The sequence below is a fragment of the Panthera pardus genome, unplaced genomic scaffold, assembly GCF_024362965.1.
Source record: "Panthera pardus isolate Hobbes unplaced genomic scaffold, ASM2436296v1 HiC_scaffold_16, whole genome shotgun sequence".
NCBI lineage: Eukaryota > Metazoa > Chordata > Mammalia > Carnivora > Felidae > Panthera > Panthera pardus.
This window is the reverse complement of record NW_026526721.1, coordinates 65,903,315-65,909,314: the sequence shown is the minus strand read 5'-3', so window position 1 is coordinate 65,909,314 and position 6,000 is coordinate 65,903,315.

Here is a 6,000-nt window from a genome sequence, read left to right as displayed (position 1 = left end):
CCCATTGAGAATGATATTAGCTGTGGGCCTTTCATATATGGCCTTTATGATGTTGAGGTATGTTCTTTCTTTTTTTTTTAATTTTTTTTTTTAACGTTTATTTATTTTTGAGACAGAGAGAGACAGAGCATGAATGGGGGAGGGTCAGAGAGAGGGAGACACAGAATCCCAAACAGGCTCCAGGCTCTGAGCTGTCAGCACAGAGCCTGACACGGGGCTTGAACTCAAGGACCGGACCGTGAGATCATGACCTGAGCCGAAGTCGGCCGCTTAACCGACTGAGCCACCCAGGCGCCCCGAGGTATGTTCTTTCTACCCCTACTTTCTTCAGGGTTTTTATCAAGAAAGATACTGTATTTTGTCAAATGCTTTTCCTGAATCTATTGACAGGATCGTGTAGTTCTTATCCTTTCTTTTATTAATGTGGTATATTATGTCGATTGATTTGCAAATATTGAACCAGACCTGCAGCCCAAGAATAAATCCCACTTGATCATGATGAGAAATTCTTTTAATGTTCTATTTAATTCAATTTGCTAGTATCTTGTTGAGAATTTTGCATCCAGTTTCACCAGGGATATTGGCCTCTAGTTCTCCTTTTTAGTGTGATTTTGTCTGGTTTTGGAATCAAGGTAATGCTGGCTTCATAGAATGAGTTTGGAAGCTTTCCTTCCATCTCTATTTTTTGGAACACTTTGAGAAGAATAGGCATTAATTCTTCTTTAACTGTATGGTAGAATTCCCCTGTGAAGCCATCTGGTCCAGAACTCTTGTTTGTTTGGAGATTTTTGATAACTGATTCAGTTTCTTTGCTGGTTAGAGGCCTGTTCAAATTTTCTGTTTCTTCTGTTTCAGTTTTGGTAGTGTGTGAGTCTCAATAATTTGTCCATTTCTTTCAGATTGTCCAGTTTGTTGGCATGTATTTTTTCAAAGTATTCTCTTATAACCGTATTTCTTTGGTGTTGGTTGTGATCTCTCCTCTTTCATTCATGATTTTATCTATTTGGGTCCTCTCCCTTTTCTTTTTGATAAGTCTGGCTAGGGGAAGAACATCACTTTAACATCTCTATAGCTTCAGCTCATTCTTTCATTAAGTTTGTTGATTTAGTATAGAGAAGCCTCCCCCACCAAATCAAGAATTTATATTAGTGTATTTCTGTAAGGCTTTAATTTAATGTCTTCCATTCTTCTCCATTAGAAGAAGATGACAGTAAATATAGCACAAGCTCATAATTTTCCTAAGAGTTTTTAAATATAGGGTGAACATTAAACTGAAATTGAAGTGTAATAAATATCTGAAATTGTACTGCATTTATTCATCATTTAATTATTCATTACATGAACATTTATTAAGCATCCATCATGTGGCAGACACTGTATTAGGAAATAGAAATAGCAAGATAGCAAGTCATGGCTCCAATTTTCTCAAGGAGCTCCACAGTTTAAAAACGGAGAGACACATATGTAAAAATAAAATTTCAACTCAGTGTAATGGGTATTACTATGGAAGTTTGATGAAAGGTCAGTGGTAGCACAAAAAAAACTAAAGGACCAACTCTACCTAAGGATAAAATTTTCCTAAGGAGGAAAGTAGCCTCCACAGAGGAAGATACTTATACTGAGTTTTGAAAGAGAGGTAGACATTTTCCCACTAGACACAGAAAAGAGGGATATTTCAGACAGAAGAGCATGTGCTAATGTACAGAGGCAAGTAACAATAATGCAGCTTCTGGGGACTGGAAATAGTTTCATGGGTCTGGTGCCTAAGACAAGACCTCATAAAGATGAAGCTGGAAGGGCTAGATCCTAAATGGTCTTGAATGCCCTGACAAAGGGTTTGGATTCATTTATTTGGTAGTGGGCAGTAATTGATGAGTGCTAAACAGGGAAGTGACACAATCATATCTGTGTTAGGTAAGATCACAATGGATTCTATGTAGATGGATATGTGGTAAGACCAGAGGTAAGAAGTATAACTGAAATAGGTGGCTGGCCACTGAAGATTTATGATTCAGTGATTCAAGATTCTACAGTATTGAGTGGATTCTGGGAAGCCTTTGCTTCACCAGGGTCGACCTATCCCAGCTCTCTCCAAGTGGAGCCATGTGACCAGTTTTTGCTAAAAGAATGTGAGTTAAAGTGTGTAGGTCATTTTGAGCCAAGGGGGTTAAGTGAATCTACCCTATACAGTTTTCACTTCCACAGAAAACCTGAAGGCCTCATGTTGAAAATGTTTTTATCACAAGATGGAAGGAACCTGAATGCCTGAGTCAGAAAAGGGGTGCCCAGGAGAGTCACCCAGCCAATTACACTTATGTTGAACTTCACATGAGTAAAAAAAAAAATTTGTGTGTATTAAGCCTCAGATATATAAATATCATTTAAAAAATACCTTTTGGGTTACCCTGACTAATACAGGAAGAGTATTAGGAGATGTTTGTGATACTTGAGGTAAAATAGAGACTTTGCATGTTATATGCTGAAGTATAGGAGCCCTTGAAGAAGATTAAGTGGAAGATGGAAGAAAGAAGGATAATAATTTATAGATAATGTTAAGAAAACAGAAGGAGACAGGATCCAGAGCACAGGAAGCAATAGCTCCTTCAACAGGAGAAGGGAAGGAGCGATATCTATTTAAAACAAGAGGAAAACACTGCTATAGGTAAGCAGTAAGAAACTGCCTACTAGTGACATTTTCTCTGTGTAGTAGGAGGTAAAGACATCTGCTGAGAAAGTGAGAGTATGGCAGTAAGAGTTTTGAGGAGCAAGAGAGCTGTGCAGAGATATTTAACAAGTGAAAGACACCAGCCCACATGGTTGAATGAATTTTCTTCAGCCCAGCTCATCATTCTAGGAGTAGGGGTCAAAAAGGTGGATTTTAGGATTAATCCAAGATTAAAGGATTGCAGAGTAGGTGCAATGCAAAACAAAGGAATGATGGAAATGACCCAGTAAGTCTGGATGGGTTTCAGTACTGTTACCAAGGACCCAACAATAATTCAGTGGCTCAAACAAGATAGAATCTTCCCATTCTGGGTACACTGGAATAAACATAGTCCACACAGGATGCAGGGAATAAAAACCTGGATAGACGGGATATAGCAGCTTTTTCAAGGACTCTGAAAATTAAATAGTAGCTGGTGGTTGGGGGAAAGGACTAGAATTTGAAGTACCATCAAACTGGTGGTGAGTTTATTATCCTTTCCTTCCAATATATCAGGGTGAACTGTAAGCAACACAAAACTTGGAGGTGGGCATCTGCACAGACAGAGAGAGCTCCAGGAGAAGCTATCTATTTCTGGCCCCCAAAGCATGGAAGTCTCCTAATTCTCAAATGGGGGAAACCCCTGCCCCTTATCTTTTCCTCATTCTTTCATACCCCACCCTCTAAGAAATCCCATAACAGCAGTGGCAGTGGCAGCAACTGTAGTGACAACTGGCCTGCAGGATTCTAAAAGGCTGAGGGAGGGGAACCTTCCTCTCTGATTAGAGGAGCTGTGATTCTCAGAGGGTTAGACAAACCCCCATTACTTTTTATCTTCTCTGTGTTATCATACTGGTTAGCCCTGAACATCATTGTAATTACAAAAAGTGTGCAACATAGTGGATAAATATAACCCAAATTCTTGCTGGATAACTCCAGGTAACCAGTAAGTACTGAAGAAATTACCATAGGGAGGATATTGGAAAAGCCCTATAAAGTTGCTTATGAACTCATTTCCAAGTATACACACATGGATCTAACCCTAAACAGCATGCCAGAGACTGTAAGAACTAATCTACAGAATTAACCACTGCCAGGGTCCCAAACTATCCACTGGGTGGTGCACATGCAAGACAGATCTGAATAGCACTGAGAAATCTTTGCAATTAGACAATATATTGAAGCCACAGAAAGCTGGTTAGAACGTGTACCTGAACCCAACTGGATTGGTTGTCTGTTAAAACAAAACAAATACCCAGAATCCCATAATATAATATTCAAAATGTCCAAGATACAATCCAAAAATAATCAACACATAAAGAACTAGGAAAATCTCAACCCTGTGTAGTAAAAGATAATCAATATATGCCAATGCCAAGATGACACACATTATCTGATAATGAAAGCAACTATTATGAAAATACTCCAAAAAGTAAAGGCAAACACTCTTAAATATAAAAAGCTAAAAAGTCTCAGCAAATAAATTAAAGATATAAAGAAGAAACAAAGGGCAATTTTAGAATTAAAAAACACAAAACTGTAAAACAAAAACTAAATGGGCCCAACATCAGTAGTGAGATGGCAGAGGAAAGTATAAGTGAGCTTGAAGACAGATCAATAGAATTTACCCAAAGTGAATGAGAGAGGAGACAGATTTTTTTTTTTTTTAAGAATAGAGTTTCACACACCTGTGAAATAATAACAAATGATCTAGCATTGATGTCATCAGAGTCCCACAGGGAAGGATAGAAGTGGAGTGTAGAAAAAGTATTTGAAGAAATGATGGCTAAAAATTCCCAAATTTTGTCAAAGGCATAAATCTACAGACTCAAGGAGTTCAGAAAACCTCAACAGGACAAACCCAAAGAATTCTGTGCCCAGACACATTGTTAGCAAACTTATAAACTAACCACAAAGAAAAACACTTGAGGGTGCCCAGAGGAAAAGGACTTATTATTTAAAGGCAAACAATAATTTGAATAACTATAGAATTCTTACTAGAGACTAGGGAGGACAGAAGGAAGTGGAACAACATTCATAAAATGCTAGAAAAAAAACACTGAAACCAGAATTCTATATCCAATAAAACAATCTTTAGGAAGGAAGATGAAATAAAGACATTCTCTCTCTTTTTTTTATTTATTTTTACTTTTTTTATATTAAACATAATTTATTATTGAATTGGTTTCCATACAACATCCAGTGCTCATCCTAATAGGTGCCCTTCTCAGTGCCCATCACCCACTTTTACCTCTCTCCCACCACCCCCCCATCAACCCTCAGTTTGTTTCTCAGTATTTGTCTCTTATGGTTTGCCTCCCTCCCTCTCTGTAACTGTTTTTTCCCCTTCCTTTCCCCCATGGTCTTCTGTTAAGTTTCTCAGGATCCACATGGGAGTGAAAACACATGGTATCTGTCTTTCTCTGCCTGACTTATTTCACTTAGCGTAATACCCTCCAGTTCTATCCACATTGCTGCAAATGGCCAGATTTCATTCTTTCTCATTGCCAAGTAGTATTCCATTGTATATATAAGCCACATCTTCTTTATCCATTCGTCAGTTGATGGACATTTAGGCTCTTTCCATAATTTGGCTGTTGTTGAAAGTGCTGCTATAAACATTGGGGTACAAGTGCCCCTATGCATTAGCACTCCTGTATCCCTTGGGTAAATTCCTAGCAGTGCGATTACAGGGTCATAGGGTAGATCTATTTTTAATTTTTTGAGGAACCTCCACACTGTTTTCCAGAGCAGCTGCACCAGTTTGCATTCCCACCAACAGTGCAAGAGGGTTCCCCTTTCTCCACATTCTCTTTACCATCTATAGTCTCCTGATGTGTTCATTTTAGCCACTCTGACTGGCATAAGGTGGTATCTCAGTGTGGTTTTAATTTGTATTTCCCTGATGATGAGTGATGTTGAACATCTTTTCATGTGTCTGTTGGCCATCTGGATGAAAGACATTTTCAATGAAGGAAAACTAAGAGCAAGCAGACCTACCCAAAAATAATTGCTAAAGAAAATCCTTCAGACTGAAGAAAAATGTTACTAGAAGGAAACTTGGGACATCAGAAATGAAGAGAAAGCAAGGAGATAGCAAATATATAAGTAAATATGAGTATTCTCACCTTGAGTTCTTTAAAATACTTTTCTAAAGCAAAAATTAGAAAATATCTAAAACTGAACAAAAATGAAAATGCAACATATCATAATATGTGTATGCAATTAAAGCATTGCTTAGAGAAATATTTATAGCATTAAATGCTTTATTGGCAAAGATGAAAGTTCTCAAATCA